Source organism: Somniosus microcephalus, chromosome 1 (genome assembly GCF_052327205.1).
Source record: "Somniosus microcephalus isolate GS21.2 chromosome 1, FLI_Smic_1.0, whole genome shotgun sequence".
Taxonomy (NCBI): Eukaryota; Metazoa; Chordata; class Chondrichthyes; order Squaliformes; family Somniosidae; genus Somniosus; species Somniosus microcephalus.
In genome coordinates, this window is record NC_140987.1 from 15,558,504 (window position 1) to 15,582,157 (window position 23,654).

General features: G+C 49.1%; 1 protein-coding gene across 5 annotated transcripts in view; it reads right to left on the reverse strand.

Annotated features, from left to right (window-relative positions):
- Window positions 1-23,654, reverse strand: part of zbtb35 (zinc finger and BTB domain containing 35) — a 73,724-nt gene that overhangs the window by 28,611 nt on the left and 21,459 nt on the right. The window lies entirely within an intron of this gene.

Genomic DNA, 23,654 nt, shown 5'->3' on the forward strand with positions numbered 1-23,654 from the left:
CCTGACCAGGAGAGCAGGTCAAGCTCTACCGATGGCCGAGGGGTTTTGGCACTGAGCCAAAGGGCCCAGAAGGTCCCCGCTTCCATCTTGATCTTGTAACCAAATGAGATTATAAGAACATAAGAATTAGAAGCAGGAGTAGGCCAAAGGGGTGCTCGAGCCTGCTCCGCCATTCAATAAGATCATGGCTGATCCTCAACCTCAACTCCGCCTTCCCGCCCGATCCCCATATCCCTTGAATCCCCTAGCGTCCAAAAACCTATCTACAGGAAACTTTCGTTTAACCAGAGGTTAAATGTCCGGAAAGCTCTATCTACTGGCAAAATTCAGGAGCCGTTTCCTTTAAGTTTTTTTACTTCTCGTTGCTTTTCTTTTCCAGTCAGGCTCTGCAAGGTCTAGCTGAAGCTGTTGCTTAGCTACAGAGACGCTTTTAAGCTGCGGCCGACTGTTTTGAAGCTGACAGGGTTTGTTGATTCACACGGAGCTCAAAAGCTCCGTATGTTTTAACATTAGCGCTGGTTTCTACGGCACTTTTGATGGTACGGCACCAGCTCGGTCCCGTCAGTGCCGGATACCAGAAAGTTTCCTGAATCTTAGCCTTGAATATACCCAATGACTGAGCATCCACAGCCCTCTGGGGTAGAGAATTCCAATGATTCACAACCCTTGGAGTGAAGAAATTCCTCCTCATCTCAGTCTAAACAGCCGACCCCTTATCCCGAGACTGTGCTCCCCGAGTTCTAGACTTTCCAGCCAGAGGAAACAACCTCTCGGTATCTACCCTGTCAGAGAGGGACGATATGTAAGGCATAGGCCTTTGAGAACTTTGTATCCGGGTACAACTTTAAGATGTTATATAAAATGTGTCAGAATGACCAAGGCAAGGTGGTATAGCTTTAAGAAAACGTTGACCTTAATTGCCTTTAATCGGGAACGAATCCCAGCCTCTAAGCAGAAAAGACAGGCAACTAAGTTCAGTTGGGGAGAGGAAGGAATTGAGAGTGAGAAGATGTTTGCTGGAAAGTAATCCCTGTTATTGTCTTGTTGATCGCTGCACTTAAAGACACAACTGCTGTGGGTGAATAAACCGCACTTGTTTTAAGCTTTAGTCTGCGTGTCTAAGTGACCACTGGGTCTTGGGCCTGCTTCAGCTTGTTACAATAGAGTCATTGAGTTATACAGCACAGAAAGAGGCCCTTCGGCCCATCGTGTCTGCACCGGCCATCAAGCCCTATTCATTCTAATCCCATTTTCCAGCACTTGGTCCGTAGCCTTGTATGCTATGGCGTTTCAAGTGCTCATCTAAATGCTTCTTGAATGTTGTGAGGGTTCCTGCCTCTACCACCCTTTCAGGCAGTGAGTTCCAGATTCCAACCACCCTCTGGGTGAAAAAGTTTTTCCTCAAATCACCTCTAAACCTCCTGCCCCTTACCTTGAAACTATGTCCCCTGGTTATTGACCCCTCTACTAAGGGGAAAAGTTCCTTTCTATCTACCCTATCTATGCCTCTCATAATTTTGTACACCTCAATCAGGTCCCCCCTCAGCCTACTCTGCTCTAAGGAAAACAACCCCAGCCTGTCCAGTCTCTCTTCATAGCTGAAGCACCCCAGCCCAGGTAACATCCTGGTGAAACTCCTCTGCACCCTCTCCAATGCAATCACATCCTTCCTATAATGTGGCGACCAGAACTGCACACAGTATTCCAGCTGTGGCCTAACTAGCGTTTTGTACAGCTCCATCATAACCTCCCTGCTCTTATATTCTATGCCTCGGCTAATGAAGGCAAGTATCCCATATGCCATTTTAACCACCTTATCTACCTATCCTGCTGCCTTCAGGGATCTATGTACATGCACACCAAGGTCTCTCTGATCCTCTGTCCTTCCTAGGGTCCTACCGTTCATTGTGTATTCCCTTGCCTTGTTAGTCCTCCCAAAATGCATCACCTCACACTTTTCAGGGTTAAATTCCATTTGCCACTGTTCTGCCCATCTAACCAACCTGTCTATATCATAGAAACATAGAGATAGGAACAGGAGTAGGCCATTCGGCCCTTCGAGCCTGCTCCGCCATTCAATGAGATCATGGCTGATCTTCGTCTGAGATCATAGCTGATCTTACCAGTTCAGTACCCCGTCCCCGCCTTTTCTCCGTAACCCTTAATCCCCTTAGCCTTCAGAAATATATCCAATTCTCTCTTGAAAATATTTATTGAATTAGCCTTCACAGCCCTCTGTGGCAGGGAATTCCACAGGCTCACCACTCTTTGAGTGAAGAAATTCTTCCTCATCTCTGTTTTAAATGATTTGCCCGCTATTTTTAGACTGTGGCCCCTGGTTCTGTGCTCCCCTGCCATTGGAAACATTCTCTCTGAATTCAGCCTGTCCAGGCCTGCCATAATTTTATATGTTTCGATGAGATCCCCTCTCAATCTTCTAAACTCCAGTGAGTACAAGCCCAAACTATTCAATCTCTCCTCGTAGGTCATTCCCGCCATTCCAGGTATCAGCCTGGTGAATCGCCGCTGCACTCTTTCCATGGCAAGAACATCCTTCCGCAGATGGGGCGACCAAAACTGTACACAATACTCCAGATGCGGTCTCACCAGCACCTTGTACAGCTGTAGTAAGGTATCCCTATTCCTATACTCGAACCCCCTTGATATGAAGGCCAACATACCATTTGCCTTCTTAATCGCCTGTTGCACCTGCATGCTCTCCTTCAGTGACTGGTGCACAAGAACACCCAGGTCCCTCTGCACTTCCCCATCTCCCAATCTATTGCCATTTAGATAATAATCCACCCTCCTGTTTTTACCCCCAAAGTGGATAACCTCGCATTTATCCACATTATAGTGCATCTGCCACGTATCCGCCCATTCCCCCAACCTGTCCAAATCGCACTGTAGCCTCCTGACATCCTCATCAGAGCCCACCCCTCCTCCTAGTTTAGTGTCGTCAGCGAATTTGGAAATATTGCATCCAATTCCCTGATCCAGATCATTTATATATATTGTGAACAGCTGGGGTCCCAGGACAGATCCTTGCGGCACCCCGCTGGTCACTGCCTGCCACTCCGAAAACGAGCCGTTTATTCCAACTCTCTGTTTTCTATCCGCCAGCCAGTTCTCTATCCACGTTAATACTTTGCCCCCAATCCCATGAGCCTTAATTTTGCATGATAATCTTTTGTGTGGAACCTTATCGAAGGCTTTCTGGAAGTCAAGGTACACCACATCCACTGGCTCTCCCCCATCTATTTTACCAGTTACTTCCTCAAAAAATTCCAGCAGATTAGTCAAACACGATTTACCCTTTGTAAATCCATGTTGACTCTGTCCGATCCTTTCCCCATTTGTCAAGTGCTCCGCTATTTTATCCTTAATAATGGACTCTAGCATTTTGCCCACAACCGATGTAAGGCTTACTGGTCTATAATTCCCTGCTTTCTCTCTACCCCCCTTTTTAAATATTGGGGTAACATTAGCTACCCTCCAATCCACGGGTACTGTTCCCGAGTCAATGGAGTTCCGGAAGATGATCCTTAGAGCATCTGCTATCTCCAGGGCCACCTCCTTAAGTACCCTAGGATGTAGTTTATCAGGCCCCGGGGATTTGTCGGCCTTCAGTCCCCTCAACTTACCCAACACCGTATCCCTAGAGATACTAATTTCTGTCAGCTCCTCCCTCTCATTAGTCCCTATGTTTGCCGATATTCCTGGGAGGTTATTTGTGTCCTCCTTTGTGAATACAGAACCAAAGTATGAGTTTAATTGGTCTGCCATTTCCTTATTCTCCATTATATATTCTCCCGAATCGGACTGCAAGGGACCGACTTGGGATTTTACCAGTCTTTTCCTCCTGATATACCGATAAAAGCTTTTGCAGTCTGTCTTTATGTTTGCTGCAAGTTTACTTTCGTATTCTATTTTCCCCTTCCTGATTAATCCCTTTGTCCTCTTTTGCTGTATCCTGTACTGCCCCCAATCTTCCGGTCTGGTGCTTTTTTTTGCCAGTTGATATGCCCTTTTTTTTGATTTTATGCTGTCCCTAATTTCCCTCGTTATCCACGGTTGAGTCACCTTTTTAGGTTTATTTTTATGCCAAACCGGTATAAACATGTTCTGGAATTCTTCCATTCTATCTTTGAATGCTTGCCATTGTCTATCCACTGTCAATCCCCCCAGAAACGCCACCCAATCAATCTTACCCAATTCCCGTCTCATACCCTCGTAATTCCCTTTATTTAAGTTCTGGACCTTAGTCTCTGATTCAATTTCCTCACTCTCCATCTCGACTGAGAGCTCGATCATATTATGATCGCTCTGACCCAAGGGGCCTCGTACAAGAAGATTGCTGATAAGTCCCTTCTCATTGCACAATACCCAGTCTAAAATGGCCTGATCTCGAGTCGGCTCCTCGACATATTGGTCCAGATAACCGTCCCGAAAACATTCCAGGAATTCCTCCTCCTCAGAATTTTTACTAATTTGGGTAGTCCAATCAATATGTAAATTAAAGTCACCCATGATGACAGCTGTGCTCTTATCGCACGCTTCTCTAATTTCCCTTTTTATGCCTTCCCTCACCTCCATATTACTATTTGGAGGCCTATATATCACACCCACTAACGTTATCGTCCTGTAGCCTGAGGTTTCCCTCCTTGCTATTTACCACTCCACCAATTTTCATGTCATCTGCGAACTTACTGATCATAACTCCTACATTCATATCTAAATCATTAATGTACACTACAAACAGCAAAGGAGCCAGCACCGATCCCTGCGGTGCACCAATCTGTGCTGAGTGAGCTGATCCCAGTTGGGGCAGCAGTGACACTGACAATTAGCAGCAGCATCCCTCGGCTGGGCGAGCAGGTCACTCCTCCTAATCGTAATCTACTGACTTCAGTTACACAGAGCCTTGGTCAGACCTCCTCTGGAGCAATGCTCCCACTCATTTTTTTAGTGCCGCGCGTCTCCTTTAAGGGGCTGCACGGGCCATTCAAAATACCGCGCACGCACGGTTTTACATTGAAAAGCTGGCAAGTCTGCTGCGCAGGATCTCTGGAGCGCTGCGCGGCCTTAAAGGGAACTTCGTTCTGGAGTAGTGTGTTCAGTTTTGGACTCCGGACCTCAGGAAGGATATACTGGCTTTGGAGGGGGTACAGCGCAGATTTACCAGAATGATACCGGGGCTTAGAGGGTTAGCTAAGAGATTAGCGTGTAAAGTTAAGGCACATGGGATTAGGGGCAAGATACTGACTTGGATAAAGAACTGGTTGGCAGACAGGAAGCAAAGAGTTGGAATAAACGGGTCTTTTTCCGAGTGGCAGGCAGTGACTAGTAGGGTATCGCAGGGATCGGTCCTAGGACCCCAGCTGTTCACAATATATATTAATGATCTAGACGAGGGAACTAGATGTAATATCTCCAAGTTTGCAGACGACACAAAGCTGGGTGGGCGTGTGTGTTGTGAGGAGGATGCCGAGAAACTCCAGTACGATTTGGACAGGTTGGGTGATTGGGCAGAAACATGGCAGATGCAATATAATGTGGATAAATGCGAGGTTATCCACTTTGGTGTCAAAAACAAGAAGGCAGATTATTATCTGCATGGCAATAGATTGGGAGAAGGGGAAGTGCAACGAGACCTGGGTGTCCTTGTGCACCAGTCGCTGAAGGTAAGCATGCAGGTGCAGCAGGCGGTTAAGAAGGCAAATGGTATGTTGGCCTTCGTAGCGAGAGGGTTTGAGTACAAGAACAAGGATGTCTTGCTGCAGTTGTACAGGGCCTTGGTGAGACCACATCTTGAGTATTGTGTGCAGTTTTGGTTGCCTTATCTGAGGAAGGATGTTCTTGCCATGGAGGGAGTGCAGCGAAGATTCACCAGGCTGATACCTGGGATGGCAGGAATGATGTATGAGGAGAGATTGGGTCGATTGGGCTTATACTCGCTGGAGTTTATTAGAATGAGAGGGGATCTCATTGAAACTTATAAAATTCTAACAGGACTGGACAGACTGGATGCAGGAAGGATGTTCCCGATGGTCGGGGAGTCCAGAACCAGGGGTCATAGTCTAAGGATAAGGGGTAAGCCATTTAGGACAGAAATGAGGAGGAATTTCTTCAGCCAGAGAGTGGTGAAGCTGTGGAATTCTCTACCACAGAGGGCAGTAGAGGCCAATTCATTAAATATATTCAAGAAGGAGTTAGATATATTTCTTAAGGCTAAAGGGATCAAGGGATATGGGGAGAAAGCAGGGACCGGGTACTGAACTTGGATGATCAGCCATGATCGCATTGAATGGCGGAGCAGGCTCGAGGGGCCGAATGGCCTACTCCTGCTCCTATCTTCTGTGTTTCTCAGTAAATTACAAGGACAGATTACATAAACTTCATTCATTACAACTGCGATTACACTTAAAAAGTACTTCATTGGCTGTAAAGCACTTTGGGACATCCGGTGGTCGTGAAAGACGCTATAGAAATGCAAGTCTGTCTTTCTAAACTTGGCTTGTATTCTGTTGAGCTTAGACGATTAAGAGGTGATCTGATTGAGGTGTTTCGAATGATAAAAGGATTCGATAGGGTAGATAAAGAAACTAGTTGCTCTTGTGACCGGGGGTGGGGGTGGAGGAGTCCAGAACAATGGGGCATAACCTTAAAATTAGAGCTAGGCCGTCCAGGGGTGATTTTGGGAAGTGCTTTTTCACACAAAGGGTCGTGGAAATCTGGAACCCTCTCCCACAAAAGGCTGCGGCGCTTTCAAGACTGGGATTGATAGATTTTTGTTGTGTAAGGGTATCAAGAGCTATGGAACAGTAGCAGGTACAGTCACTGAATGGCAGAACGGGCACATGGGGCTGAATGGCCTCATCTTACTCCAACAACAACTTGCATTTATATAGTGCCTTAAGGAAGTAAATTGTCCCACGGCACTTCACAGGAGCATTATCAAACAAAATTTGACATAAGGAGCTATTAGGACAGGTGACCAAAAGCTTGGTCAAAGAGGTAGATTTAAGGAGCGTCTTAAAGGAGGAGAGGTAGAGAGGTTTAGGATTCCAGAGCTTAGGGCCGAGGCAGCTGAAGGCACGGCAGCCGATGGTGGGGGCGATTAAAAATCAGGGCGGTGCAAGAGGCCAGAGTCCCCTGCTGGAAAGCGTGAACTTCGGGTGAGGCCTTGGCTGTCGAGCAACCTGCAGACAGTCGAAGAGTAGGCACTAGGGCGGGGTACGAGGGGGCTGCCGATCCCCGCGGAGCCCTCCACAGCAAGTCAGCGCGTTCAGGAGAGGAAGAGAAAAGAACAGAAGGGGGAATGAAAAAAGAGAAGGAAGAAAGCCGGAGATGAGCCGCTGGTGCTGCTCTCCTGCTCGACATTGGCCGGCTAATAGCAGTGACTTCAAAAACTAGGGGCCAGAAGTATAAGATAGTTACTAATAAATCTAATTGGGAATTCAGGGGACACCTCTTTACCCAGAGAGTGGTGAGAAAGTGGAACTCACTACCACATGAGGCGACTAGTATAGATACATTTAAGGGGAGGCTAGATAAACACACGAGGGAGAAAGGAATAGAGGGTTAGAGAAGAGGGGTGGGAGGAAGCTCGTGTTGACAGGGTGAGATGAAGAGGGTGGGAGGAGGCTCGTGTTGACAGGGCGAGATGAGCAGGGTGAGATGAAGAGGGCGGGAGGAGGCTCGTGTTGATAGGATGAGATGAAGAGGGGTGGGAGGAGGCTCGTGTTGATAGGGTGAGATGAAGAGGGGTGGGAGGAGGCTTGTGTTGATGGAGGGTTAGATGAAGAGGGTGGGAGGAGGCTCATGTTGATAGAGGGTTAGATGAAGAGGGGTGGGAGGAGGCTCGTGTTGATAGGGTGAGATGAAGAGGGGTGGGAGGAGGCCTGTGTTGATGGAGGGTTAGATGAAGAGGCTCGTGTTGATAGAGGGTTAGATGAAGAGGGGTGGGAGGAGGCTCGTGTTGATAGGGTGAGATGAAGAGGGGTGGGAGGAGGCTCGTGTTGACAGAGGGTGAGATGAAGAGGGTGGGAGGAGGCTCGTGTTGAGCATAAACGCCAGCATGGACCCGTTGGACCGAATGGCCTGTTTATGCTGTAAATTGGATGTAATTGTGTGTGGTTTTCATTTCGCCTCAGGTGGGACACCACAACTGGCTGGAGCCTGCATGTGTTCTACCTGTACAGAGTGGGTATTCCCAGTGAACAGGCATGTCAGCACATGAAGTGAGTGGGTGCACAGCACCATGCAAATGCAAAACACCAGACCTGCTGAACTCAGCAATGTCATCTATTGTTCATCTTCAGATAGAACTATAAAATGTAATGTAGTGGAGATAAAAAGCCTGGAATTGTTTCAGAAACACGATGATGTGGGGACTGCTGGTTTGTTTGAGATGAACAGATGGGGTAAGGCAAAGAGCTTTCCTTCATCCTGATCCACAAAGGTGCGGGGCGGGGCAGGGGGAGAGAGGAGGAACCAGTGTGCAATATATGGGGAAGGGAATAGATGTAACGTACAGCGAGAAAGGAATAGAGAAAGGGGTTCAAGGTGTCCTTCACAAGGTTGATTTGACCATAAAACTCTCCACTGAGAGAATGGCTTCAGCCAGCCAGGAACAAATCGGTGGTTTCACAGCACGTCCTGGCCACCTGCCAAAAGGTGTGTGGCAAACAACGGCAGCACTGAAGCGGCCGTGCCTTCAGCCACTTTGGCCCAATGCTCTTGATTTCCTCCCCAATACCTCTCTCACCTCGCCTTTAAGACCGTCCTAAACCCCCCTGCGCTCGCCACCCCTCCGAATATCCCCTCCTTCGGCTTGGCGTCCATTTCTTTGGCGTACACCCCCTGTAAAGTGCTTGGGACGTTTTCCGACCTGAAAGGCGCTGAATAAACGCAAGCTGCTGTTGTTGAATTTAAAGCTCTCCCAAATTAAAATGACGCAAACGGGGGAAAGACTCTACAGGAAATGTCAGCTTTCATCGCCAGTCCGTGGCACCCTGCTGAAAGGCGTGCCAGTATGGGCAGGGTCCACCTGGATAGGGGTGTAATGCCTCCATGTTCAACAGTGAGGTACCAGAGTGCAGGCGCAGCCCATGGAACCGCCCTCCAGCAAAGAGTCCGTGCCTTTGGAAGAGTGGAAAATATCGGGACTGCTGGTCGGAATAACACACGGGCTGAAAATTAATTTTTTTTTTTAATTAATTCACAGGACGTGGGCGCCACTGACGAGGCTGGCATTTATTGCCCATCCCTAATTGCCCCCGAGAAGGTGGTGGCGAGCCATTTCAGAGGACAGTTAAGAGTCAACCACATTGCTGTGGGCCTGGAGTCACATATAGGCCAGACCGGGTAAGGGCGGTAGATTTCCTTCCTCATTAGTGAATCAGATGGGTTTTTACAACAATCTGGTAGTTTCATGGTCGCCATTACTGATACTAGCTTTTTTTTTAATTCCCGATTTAATTAACTGAATTTAAATTCCCCAGCTGCCGTGGTGGGATTTGAACTCATGTCTCCGGATTACTAGTCCAGGCCTCTGGATTATTAGCCCAGTGACATTACCACTAGGCTGCAGTACCCGATTCATAGCATAACTCATACCAGAGACTTCCTATGTGGAAAGGGCTGGCTGGGAGAAGAGGAATGATGAAGTACAAGTGCAGCACGGCGGCGCTATAAGTAGGACACTGGAATCACAGAATCACAGAAACCCCACAGTGCAGATAGAGGCCATTTCGGCCCATCGAGCCTGCACCGACACATATCCCACCCGATCCCCGTAACCCAACACATATCCCACCCTATCCCCGTAACCCCACGTATTTAATCCCCCTAACACTAAGGGTCAATTTATCATAGCCAATCAACCTAACCCGCACATCTTTGGAACTAGGACATGGCAACCGTGGCCTGGTAACCGTTTGACCCAGGAGCTTTATTTTACACAAGTTTACAGTCTTTCTCCAGCCAGTCCCCAACCCCCCACCCACCCAACGGCGCGTACCCCACCTAGCCAACAGCGTGGGAACACTGCTGCACCCATCCTCAGTCTGGTGCAGTGGCTGGCACAGGAAGACTAGGAAGGGCCTGGCTTTTGATGCAAGAAACTTAACCACAATGTACAAAATAAAGTAACGAATGAAGAGCAGTCGGAGGGAAGAGGGGTGAAGGAGGAGGTGGGATTGCGGTTGCATCTGACGGTAGCGCCAGCTACAAGTGCTCTGTTAGAGCAGGTAGACTGGCGGGGGGCCTGCGAGCGCACGCTATACCCACAGGGAGTGATAAACGAGGAACACACAAGGTCATTTCTTGTGGGAGTCAAACAAGTCAAACAATGACCCATTTTCATTCACATAACAGATAACAAAAACAACTCCCATGTACAAAGCACCCCTCACAGTGGTTCGCAATGAGGACGTTGAGTGGGGACTAAGGGAAGGGGAGGGTGAAAACCGAGGTGAGAACAGTGTCAGCTGTGGCTCAGTGGGTAGCGCTCTCGCCTCTGAGTCAGAGGGTTGTGGGTTCAAGTCCCATCATAATATGATCGAATTCTTCATTAAGATGGAGAATGAAGTAGTTGACTCAGAGACTAGGGTCCTCAATTTAAATAAAGGAAACTACGATGGTCTGAGGCGCGAGTTGGGTAGGATTGATTGGGGAATGGCACTCAAAGGGTTGACGGTGGATAGGCAATGGCAAACATTCAAAGACTGAATGGATCAACTACAGAATTTGTTCATCCCAGTTTGGCATAAAAATAAAACAAAAAAGGTGACTCAACCGTGGCTAACAAGGGAAATTAGGGATAGCATAAGATCCAAGGAGAGGACATATAAATTGGCCAGAAAAAGCAATAATCCTGAGGATTGGGAGCAGTTTAGGATTCAACAAAGGAGGACAAAGGGATTAATTAAGAAAGGGAAAATAGAATATGAGAGTAAGCTTGCAGGAAACATAAAAACTGACTGTAAAAGCTTTTATACATATGTGAAGAGAAAAAGATTGGTGAAGTCAAGCGTAGGTCCCTTGCAGTCAGAATCAGGGGAATTTATAATGGGGAACAAAGAAATGGCAGACCAATTAAATATATATTTTGGTTCTGTCTTCACAAAGGAGGACACAAATAACCTCCCAGAGATGTCGGGGAACATAGGGTCTGATGAAAGGGAGGAACTGAAAGAAATCAGTATTTGTAGGGAAATGGCGTTCGGGAAATTGATGGGATTGAAGGCCGATAAATCCCCAGGGCCTGATAATCTACATCCTAGGGTACTTAAGGAAGTGGCCCTGGAAATAGTTGATGCTTTGCTGATCATCTTCCAGCATTCGATGGAATCTGGAACAGTACCCATGGATTGGAGGGTAGCTAATGTTACCCCACTATTCAAAAAAGGTGGTAGAGAGAAAACGGGGAATTACAGGCCGGTAAGCCTGACATCGGTAGTGGGGAAAATGCTAGACTCCATTATAAAAGATGTAATAGCAGAGCACTTGGAAAACAGTGACAGGATCGGACAAAGTCAACATGGATTTACAAAAGTGGCAGGGGGCAGGAGGCAGAGGGTGATGGTCGAAGGATGCTTTTGTGACTGGAAGCCTGTGTCCAGTGGGGTACCTCAGGGATCGGTGCTGGGTCCCTTGTTGTTTGTGATCTACATAAATGATTTGGATGAGAATGTAAAAGGTATGATCAGTAAGTTCGCAGATGACACGAAAATTGGTGGGGTGGTAAATTGCGAGGAGGAAAGCCTCAGGCTACAGGACGATATAAACGGGTTGGTCAGATGGGCGGAAAAGTGGCAAATGGAATTTAACCCTGAAAAGTGCGAGGTGATGCATTTTGGACGGACAAATAAGGCAAGGGAATACACAATGAGTGGTAGGACCCTAGGAAGTACAGAGGGTCAGAGGGACCTTGGGGTACATGTACATAGATCTCTGAAGGCAGCGGAACAGGTAGACAAGGTGGTTAAAAAGGCATATGGGATACTTGCCTTCATTAGCCGAGGCATAGAATATAAGAGCAGGGAGGTTATGATGGAGCTGTACAAAACGCTGGTGAGGCCACAGCTGGAGTACTGTGTGCAGTTCTGGTCGCCTCACTATAGGAAGGATGTGATTGCTTTGGAGAGGGTGCAGAGAAGATTCACCAGGATGTTACCTGGGTTGGAGCGCCTCAGCTATGAAGAAAGACTAAACAAGCTGGGAGCAAAGAAGGCTGAGGGGGGACCTGATTGAGGTGTACAAAATGATGAGGGGCATAGATAGGGTAGATAAAGAGGAACTTTTCCCCTTAGTAGGGGGGTCAATAACAAGGGGGCATAGATTCAGGGTAAGGGGCAGGAGATTTAGAGGGGATTTGAGGAGGAACTTTTTCACCCAGAGGGTGGTTGGAATCTGGAACTCACTGCCTGAAAGGGTGGTAGAGGCAGGAACCCTCACAACATTCAAGAAGCACTTGGATGAGCACTTGAAATGCCATTGCATACAAGGCTATGGACCAAATGCTGGAAAATGGGATTAGACAGGACAGGGATGGATGGGCGGCGCGGACATGATGGGCCGAAGGGCCTCTTTCTGTGCTGTAAAACTCTATGACTCTATGACTCTAAAAGGTAAATCGTGCTTGACTAATCTACTGGAATTTTTTGAGGATGTAACTGGTAAAATAGATGAGGGAGAACCAGTGGATGTGGTGTATTTGGACTTTCAGAAGGCTTTCGATAAGGTCCCGCATAAGAGATTAGCGTGTAAAGTTAAGGCACATGGGATTGGGGGCAAGGTATTGACTTGGATAGAGAACTGGTTGGCAGACTGAAAGCAAAGAGTTGGAATAAACGGGTCTTTTTCCGAGTGGCAGGCAGTGACTAGTGGGGTACCGCAGGGATCGGTCCTTGGGCCCCAGCTATTCACAATATATAATAATGATCTAGACAAGGGAACTAGATGAAATATCTCCAAATTTGCAGACGACACAAAGCTGGGTGGGCGTGTGTGCTGTGAGAAGGATGCCGAGAAACTCCAGGATGATTTGGACAGGTTGGGTAATTGGGCAAAAGCATGGCAGATGCAATATACAGGAAACTTGGCGATATCCGGCACCGACGGGACCGAGCTGCTGCCGATCTATCAAAACTTCCGGATAGACCAGCGCTAATGTTGAAGGATACGGAGGTTTTCATCTGACAACAAACACTGTTGCTTAGCAACAGCTTGTAAACACTCGGCCCGTACCTTGGAAGCGTCTCAGAAGCTATTGCTAAGCTACAGAGACGCTTTCCAGAGCCTGACTATTAAAAAAATGCTAGGAGAAGAAAAAAAACCTAACCAAAACGGCTGCTGATTTCTGCTGTTAGATCGAGGTTTCCGGACATACAACCGCCAGATAAACCAAAGTTTCCTGTAACATGGATAAATGCGAGGTTATCCACTTTGGTGGCAAAAACAGGAAGGCAGATTATTATCTGAATGGCAATAGATTGGGAGAAGGGGAAGTGCAACGAGACCTCGGCGTCCTTGTGCACCAGTCGCTGAAGGTAAGCATGCAGGTACAGCAGGCGGTTAAGAAGGCAAATGGCATGTTGGCCTTCATAGCGAGAGGGTTTGAGTACAGGAACAAGGATGTCTTGCTGCAGTTATACAGGGTCTTGGTGAGACCACATCTTGAGTATTGTAATGAAATCTGTTTGTCTTGATCCTGTATTCGTTTTGCACTCATGTATATTACCCTCCCCCACTGTGTATAGTTTCACTTCCTCTTTCCCGACTAACCTGGGAGGTTCCAGGACTTGGCTCTTGGCTCCGCCCCTGACTTCTCTTACATAAAGATCCCAGGATCTGTATGACTCATTCCTGTGAACCAGTCGGCGTGTTGAGATGTTAGCTCTGATCTTAGTGATTAAAAGCCAACTTGTTTAAGTCTATAACTTCTAGTTTTGTGGTTACTGAAGGCCCATCAATTTTAATCACTAAAGAATACTAGGATGGATCGACTCCTAAAACCAGGGCGTCTGGACTTGGATCCACATTCTGCTGAAGCATCAAATCAATTTGGACACTGGCTCAAATGCTTCGAACTCTTTGCGGGGGCCTTATCCGCTAGCGAGGTAGATAAACTGAGTCACTGACCACTCGCGTAAGTCATCGGATTTATTCGTTCATCCGGGACGCCACCTCTTACACGGAGGCCATCGCTATCCTGAAGGCCCAATACCAGAGGCCGGTAAACGAAGTGTACGCCAGACAACTGCTGGCTACATGCAGGCAGCGACCAGAGGAATCAATGGACGATTTCTTACAGGGCCTAAAGGACCTGGTCCGGGACTGTAACTGCAAGGCCGTGACGGCCAACGCGTACTCTGACAAATTGGTCCGCGATTCCTTCATCACGGGCCTCAAATCGAATTATATCCGGCAGAGACTGCTGGAGGAGGTGGCCCTGGACTTAAAAAAGGCAGTGGCCACTGCGCGATCGCTGGACGTGGCCCAGAAAAACTCTGACTCTTATTCTTCCGGCCATGCGGCCCTCACCGCCTCGTGCGCGCCGAGGGGGCCGCCATCTTGGAATCAGCCATCTTCCCCATCCAGGTCTCAGACCAGCTCTACGCCGCCGGAGTCCCCACACAGAAGTTCACCCAGGAGTCCTACTACAGCGGCAATGTCTCGAGGCCTGAAATGCTACTTCTGCGGCCAGGCCAAGCACCCCAGACAACGATGCCCAGCGAAGGACGCTACATGCTTCAAATGTAAGAAAAAGGGGCATTTTAGCAAAGTCTGCAGGGGGAATCCGATTTCCAACTCCGTCACCGCCTCGTGTGGGCCGCCATCTTGGGATCTGCCATCCTTTCCCGACTCAACGGCCGCCCAGGGCCCAACAGTGGCTTCGATCACGGTGGATCAATCCAGGCCACACCCGTTGACAAAATCCACGATGGACATACAGGTAAACGGGAATTTAACGAAATGTTTAATTGACTGTGGGAGTACCGAGAGTTTTATCCACCCTAGCCTGGTACGGCGGCACTCATTAACAGTAACCCCTACACGGAGCAGAATTGCTATGGCTGCTAAGCCCCACACTTCGGACATTTTGGGCTACTGTGTGGTAACACTGACTGTAAAAGGCACGGACTACAAGGATTTTAAACTCCTCGTGATGCCAGAACTCTGTGTTAATGTAATGTTGGGCCTGGACTTCCAGTGCCACCACGAAAGTGTCACGCTAGCATATCGCGGGTCCCAGCCGCCACTCACAGTCTGTGGCCTATCAACCTTAAAAATCAGCCCGCCCTCTTTATTCGCTAATCTCGCTCCGAACTGTAGGCCCATAGCGACCAAAAGTAGACGGTACAGTCCGGAAGACAGACACTTTATCAAGGCGGAAGTGGACAGACTCCTGCGGAAAGGCATTATTGAATGCAGTACCAGCCCGTGACGTGCCCAAGTAGTCATAGTTAAAAGTAGCGAAAAGAAACGGTTGGTAATTGACTACAGCCAGACTGTTAACCTTTATACCCAGCTGGACGCCTACCCTTTACCCCGCATATCAGAAATGGTCAACCAGATTGCGCAATACCGAGTCTTCTCGACTATCGACCTCAAATCCGTGTATCACCAGCTCCCCATTAGAACGGAGGACCGCCCATACACCGCCTTCGAGGCGAACGGGCGCCTCTACCATTTTCTCAGAGTGCCCTTCGGGGTAACAAATGGGGTCTCGGTCTTCCAACGTGAGATGGACCGCATGGCTGACGAGAATAAACTACAAGCTACCTACCCCTATCTGGACAATATCACTATCTGCGGGCACAACCAGCAAGACCACGATCTAAATCTTGCGAGATTTTTAAAAACTGCCCTAAAGCTGAATCTAACCTACAACGAAGACAAATGTGTCTTCAACACAACCCGTCTCTGTATCCTCGGCTGTGTGGTGGAAGATGGGGTAATTGGACCGGACCCTGACCGATTACGCCCCCTAAAGGAACTGCCCCTGCCACACAATCCCAAAGCTTTAAAAAGGTGCCTGGGATTTTTTTCGTATTATGCCCAATGGGTGCCCAATTACTCTGATAAGGCCCGACCCCTCATTAACTCGACGTCCTTCCCACTATCAGCTGAAGCTCGGGAGGCTTTCACCAGTATTAAACAGGACATTGAAAGGGCTGCAGTGTGTGCAGTGGACGAATGCATTCCCTTTCAAGTCGAAAGCGATGCGTCAGACTTTGCCTTAGCTGCGACCCTCAATCAGGCTGGGAGACCTGTGGCCTTCTTCTCCCGAACCTTTCAGGGACCTGAAATCAGGCACTCTTCTGTCGAGAAGGAGGCACAGGCTATAGTGGAGGCAGTGCGGCACTGGAGACACTACCTAGCCGGCAAACGTTTCACCCTGCTCACCGACCAGCGGTCGGTGGCTTTCATGTTTAATAACAAAGGGGGAAAATCAAGAATGACAAAATACTCAGGTGGAGGATCGAACTATCCACATTCGACTATGATATTATGTACAGGCCGGGAGCCCTTAATGAACCCCCAGACGCCCTATCGCGGGGAATGTGTGCCAGCATTCATACCGACAAATTACAGGGTCTCCACAACGACCTGTCACCCAGGGGTCACCCGACTATACCGTTTTATAAAGTCCCGCAATCTGCCCCACTCCATCGAGGAGGTCAGGGCAATGGCCAGAGCCTGCCGCATCTGTGCGGAATGCAAGCCTCGTTTCTACAGGCCTGACCGTGCACACCTTATCAAAGCCACACGGCCATTCGAGCGCCTAAGTCTGGACTTCAAGGGACCCCTTCCCTCTGCCGACCGTAACGTATACTTCCTCAATATCATTGATGAATATTCCCGCTTCCCCTTCGCCATTCCCTGCCCAGACATGACCAGTGCCACGGTCATCAAGTGTCTCTGTAATCTATTCGGCATGTTTGGCATGCCGAACTACATATACAGCGATAGGGGGATGTCATTCATGAGTGACAAGCTGCGCCAGTTCTTGCTCTCGAAGGGGATAGCCACTAGCAGAACCACTAGCTACAACCCCCGGGGTAATGGGCAAGTGGAAAGGGAGAATGCTACTGTTTGGAAGGCTGTCACGTTAGCCTTAAAGTCAAAAGGCCTTCCGACCTCCCGCTGGCAGGAAGTCCTCCCAGACGTGCTCCACTCCATAAGGTCTCTGTTATGTACTGCCACTAACGCTACCCCTCACGAAAAGATGTTCGTTTTCCCCCGGAAATCCACCTCGGGCATATCTCTACCCGCGTGGCTGACGTCTCCGGGGACAGTACTATTGCGGAAGCACGTGAGAGGCCATAAAACGGATCCCCTTGTGGAAAAGGTACAGCTCCTCCATGCAAACCCTCAGTACGCCTATATCGAATACTCTGACGGGCGAGAGGACACTGTTTCCATAAAAGACCTCGCTCCCTCGGGGAGCGGAGAGAACGATGGGAGACTACCCGATGAAGACCTACGCTACAAAGAGACAGGACGCCCAGAGGTATCAATACCCAACTTTAACCTGGAGGATACTGCAGATAACCTGGAAGACACTGCGGAGGCCCGGACAGCGGAGGAACCAGAATCCACTCCCCTAGAGGCACCCCAACCGGCTTTGCGCCGATCACTGAGAACTGCAAAACCTCCTGACAGACTCACTTATACCAACTTTTAAGAAACATCACCCGATGGACTAAATCTATAGAAGGGGTGAATGTAATGAAATCTGTTTGTCTTGATCCTGTATTCGTTTTGCACTCATGTATATTACCCTCCCCCACTGTGTATAGTTTCACTTCCTCTTTCCCGACTAACCTGGGAGGTTCCAGGTCTTGACCCTTGGCTCCGCCCCTGACTTCTCTTACATAAAGATCCCAGGATCTGTATGACTCATTCCTGTGAACCAGTCGGCGTGTTGAGATGTTAGCTCTGATCTTAGTGATTAAAAGCCAACTTGTTTAAGTCTATAACTTCTAGTTTTGTGGTTATTGAAGGCCCATCAAGTATTGTGTGCAGTTTTGGTCGCCTTATCTGAGGAAGGATGTTCTTGCCATGGAAGGAGTGCAGCGAAGATTCACCGGGCTGATACCTGGGATGGCAGGAATGATGTATGAGGAGAAATTGGGTCGATTGGGCTTGTGCTCACTGGAGTTTAGAAGAATGAGAGGGGATCTCATTGAAACTTATAAAATTCTGACAGGACTGGACAGACTCGATGCAGGAAGGATGTTCCGGATGGTCGGGGAGTCCAGAACCAGGGGTCACAGTCTAAGGATAAGGGGTAGGCCATTTAGGACAGAAATGAGGAGGAATTTCTTCACCCAGAGAGTGGTGAACCTGTGGAATTCTCTGCCACAGAAGGCAGTAGAGGCCAATACATTAAATATATTCAAGAAGGAGTTGGATATGTTTCTTAAGGCTAAAGGGATCAAGGGATATGGGGAGAAAGCAGGGACCGGGTACTGAATTTGGATGATCAGCCATGATCGCATTGAATGGTGGAGCAGGCTCGAGGGGCCGAATGGCCTACTCCTGCTCCTATCTTCTATGTTTCTATGTTTCACTCCAGGGACTTGAGCACAGTATCCAGGCTGACACTCCCAGTGCAGTGCTGAGGGATTGCTGCCCTGTCAGAGCTGCCGTCTTTCAGATGAGACGTTAAACCGAGGCCCTGTCTGCTCTCTCAGGTGGGCATAAAAGATCCCACGGCCACTATTTTGAAGAAGAGCAGGGGAGTTATCCCCGGTGTCCTGGTTAATATTTATCCCTCAAATAACATCACTAAAACAGGGTCACTGGCAAGGCTTGGAAGCTAAGCAGAGCCAGGCCTGGTTAGTACCTGGAGGGGTGACCATCAGGGAAAACCAGGTGCAGAAGGTCACGGAAGGAGCCCCGAAGAGGGGCGGTTGGTGAGAAGGTCACGGAAGGAGGAGCGGCTGGTGAGCAGGCCCGGGCGTTGGGCTGAAGATTGTCGGACAGGAGGAATGGTGGAAATGGAATGGCGGCGCGCACAGATGCAGCGGCTTTGCTTCTCCCAGTCATGGGAGCTTGCAAGATCACATTTCGTTGTTCATGTACTTGTGCAATGACAATAAAGTTGAATTATTAATTATTATCACATTGCTGTTTTGTGGGAGCTTGCTGTGCACAAATTGGTTGCCGTGTTTCCTATATTACAACAGTGACTCCACTTCAAAGTATTGCATTGAATTTAAGAAGGATATGCCGATAGGGTTAGGTGGAGAGGGGTGGGAGGAGGCTTGTGTGGAGCTTAAACACTGGCACAGACCCGTTGGGCCAAATGGTCTGTTTCTATGCTGTAAATTCTGTGTATGTAAGCCTTGTATGTAACATTCTGAGGTGGTGAAATGCCATATATAAATGCAATTTTTTTGTTTACTGAGAAATCCTCACTCCTTTCCTCCCTCAACTACTGCACCGAGTGACTTCTCATCTTCGGTGGTATCAACCTCCATCTCGACTCCCCTTGCCCTCTCTCCTGAGTTCATTGTCCTCCCTTAACCTCTCCCTCCATATAAACTCTCCGACCCCTCGACCTTGCCATCTCTCGATTCCCATCATCTCAATCACAGGCAAGGCCATCTCTGATCACTTTCTTGCAGCCCTCACATTCCCCCTTCCACCCCTGGAAAAGACACTCCTCCAACGGCACTTACAAACTGACTAGCCTTTAGTTCCCCATTTGCCACAATACTTCTGCAGCTATCGATCTGCTCAATCACAACCTCACCTCTGTTTTTGATGCCTTGATCACCAATACAACCCTTACTCTTTCCCACCCTGGTTGTTCCCCATGGTACGACCCCCCCACCTTCACTCCCTTAAGTCCAAGGGGCGTAGACTTGAACCAAAATGGTGCACATTTAGCCATTCATCTCCAGATCTGGCTGGACCACATCAAGCACTATCGGACCCTGCTCTCCTCTGTCAAACCTCTCACCTGGAATGCAGAGGATAAACCCTGGCTTTCCCCCCCCTCCCCACACCCCCCAGCATCAACCGTCTCTTGAAACCCCTCTCCTTGTCCCCCTCCACCATCACCTCCAACAGCAAGTGCAAGGTACTCATGGACTTTTTTGTCACTAAGGCGGAGAATATCCATTCAGCTGCCTCTGCCACATCCATCCCATTCCCTCCAAGCCCAGCTTCCCCCAAGGTGCACCCTTGCACTAGTCCTGAACTCGCATCTTTCTCCAGTTTCTCTCCAATCTCCTCATTCTCTTTCCGAGCTCATCTTGAGCATGAGACCCACCTCCTACTCCTTCGGCCCCATTCCCATTAAACTGCTGAACACCCAACTTCCTTTCCTGGCCCCCCCCCCATGCTAGCTGATACTGTAAACGGTTCCCTCTCCCCGTTCTGACGGAGGGTCCCCGACCCGAAACGTTAACTCTGCTTCTCTCTCCTCGATGCTGCTGAGTGTTTCCAGCATTTTCTGTTGTTACTTCCCTCTCCTCGGGTACTGTCCCCCACCCTTTCAAATCTATTGTCATCACCCCTGTCCTTGGCCCTTGTGGCCTTGCAAAAGACCAGCTCCAACCTCCCTTTCCTCTCCAAAGTCCTTGACGTGTTGTCACCTCCCAAATCTGTGCCCAGCTTTCCCGCAACTCTGTGTGTGAACCTCTGCAATCATGTTGCTGCCCCTGCCACTGCACTGAAACAACCTTAATTAAAATCTGCTGCCCTCTGTCCTCATCCTTCACAACATGCCTGCATCCTTTGACATGGTTTCCCACAATCCTGCTCCAACAACCCGCCGTTGTTCAGCTGGGTGGGTCTGCCCTCGCCTGGTTCCACCCTTAACTATACAATCGTAGCCAAGGGATCTCCTGCAATGGCTTCTTTTCCTGCCCCGCATCGTTACCTCTGGAGTCCCTCAAGATCTATCCTTGGTCTCTCCTATTTCTCATCTACACGTCGCCCCTCGGTGACATCATCCGAAGATATGATGTCAGGTTCCACATGTACGCTGACAACGCCAATTCTACCTCACGCCCACCTCTCTCAACTGCATCTGTGTAGTCAGACTGCTTGTCGAACATCCAGCCGCAATTTCTCCAATTAAATATTGGGAAGACCAAAACCATTACCTTAATTTCCCGCCACAAACTCCGTTTCCTCACAAACAATTCCATCCCTCTCCCTGTCCACTATCTTAGGCTGAACCAGACTGTTCGCAACCTCTATGTCCTATATGATCCTAAGCTAAGCTTCCAACCTCATATCCCCTCCATCACCAAGACCGCCTACTTCCACCTCCATAACATCGCCCGACTCCGCCCCTGCCTCAGCTTCACTGCTGCTAAAACCCTCACCCGTGCTTGTGTTACCTCCACACGGTTCAAGTGCTCTTCTGGCCAGTCTTCCATTTACTACCCTCCACAAACTTCAGCTCCTCCAAAACACTGCTGCCTGTATCCTAGCTCGCACTAAGTAAAATTCACCTATCTACTGCCCGCTGTCCTACACTGGCTCCGGGTCCAGTAAATCCTCCATTTTAAAACTCTCAACCTTGTGTTAATAGCTCTCCGTGGCTTCGCCCCTCTGGAACCTCCTCCAGCCCTACAATCCTCCGAGATCTCTCCGCTCCTCTGGAACCTCCTCCAGCCCTCCAATCCTCCGAGATCTCTTCGCTCCTCTGGAACCTCCTCCAGCCCTACAATCCTCCGAGATCTCTTCGCTCCTCTGGAACCTCCTCCAGCCCTACAATCCTCCGAGATCTCTTCGCTCCTCTGGAACCTCCTCCAGCCCTACAATCCTCCGAGATCTCTTCGCCCCTCTGGAACCTCCTCCAGCCCTCCAATCCTCCGAGATCTCTTCGCTCCTCTGGAACCTCCTCCAGCCCTACAATCCTCCGAGATCTCTTCGCTCCTCTGGAACCTCCTCCAGCCCTACAATCCTCCGAGATCTCTCCGCCCCTCTGGAACCTCCTCCAGCCCTACAATCCTCCGAGATCTCTCCGCCCCTCTGGAACCTCCTCCAGCCCTACAATCCTCCGAGATCTCTTCGCCCCTCTGGAACCTCCTCCAGCCCTACAATCCTCCAAGATCTCTTCGCCCCTCTGGAACCTCCTCCAGCCCTACAACCCTCCGAGATCTCTTCGCCCCTCTGGAACCTCCTCCAGCCCTCCAATCCTCCGAGATCTCTTTGCCCCCCTGGAACCTCCTCCAGCCCTACAATCCTCAGAGATCTCTTCGCCCCTCTGGAACCTCCTCCAGCCCTCCAATCCTCCGAGATCTCTTCGCCCCTCTGGAACCTCCTCCAGCCCTACAATCCTCCGAGATCTCTTCGCTCCTCTGGAACCTCCTCCAGCCCTACAATCCTCCGAGATCTCTTCGCTCCTCCAATTCTGCACACTTGTGCATCCCCAATTCCCTTCGCTTCACCATTGGTGGCCGTGCCTTCAGCTGTCTTGGCCCTAAGCTCTGGAATTCCCTCCCTAAACCTCTCTCCTCTTTTAAGATGCTCCTTAAAGCCTATCTCTCTGACCAAGCTTTTGGTCACCTATTCTAATATCTGCTCATGTAGCTCAGTGTCAATTTTTGTCTGAGAACACTCCTGTGAAGCACCTTGGGACATTTTCCTATGATAAAGGCACTATATAAATGTAAGTTGTTGAGATATCCGGGAGTTGCGTCTAAATCATGAGGCCTGAGACTCTACCCCTTGGATTAAAGGGGTATAGCTGTGTATTTGTTTTGAGAATGTTTATTTTTGTGCTCAGTAAGAAGCTAATTAATGATCAGTTTGAGCTGTAGGTTTGGAGCGAGGTTAAGACCGTCCAAAGGGAACGGTAGTGTAGTGGTAATGTCACTAGGCTAGTAATCCAGAGGCCTGGACTAATGATCCAGAGACGCGAGTTCAAATCCCACCACAGCAGCTGGGGAATTTAAATTCAGTTAATTAAATAAATCTGGAATAATTACTAGTATCAGCAATGGTGACCATGAAACTATCGGATTGTCGTAAAAACCCATCTGGTTCACTAATGTCCTTTAGGGAAGGAAATCTGCCGTCCTTACCCGGTCTGGCCGATATGTGACTCCCGACCCACAGCAATGTGGTTGACTCTAAACTGCCCTCTGAAATGTTCTAACAACCCACTCAGTTATAACAAACCGCTACGAAACCAGATGGACAACCTGGCATCGACCTTGGCACCGGCTACGGACACAGCAATGGCACACCCGGCCCAGTCGACCCTGCAAAGTCCACCTCACCAACATCCGGGGACTTGTGCCAAAATTGGGAGAACTGTCCCACAGACTAGTCAAGCAACAGCCTGACATAGTCATACTCACAGAATCATACCTTTCAGCCAATGTCCTCAACTCCTCCATCACCACCAGCAGGACAGACCCACCAGGGGTGGTGGCACAGTGGTATACAGTCGGGAAGGAGTGGCCCTGGGAATCCTCAACATTGACTCCGGACCCCATGAAGTCTCATGGCTTCAGGTCAAGCATGGGCAAGGAAACCTCCTGCTGATTACCACCTACCGCCCTCCCTCAGCTGATGAATCAGTATTCCTCCATGTTAAGAAGCACTGAGAGTAGCAAGGGCACATAATGTACTCTGGGTGGGAGACTTCAATGTCCATCACCAAGAGT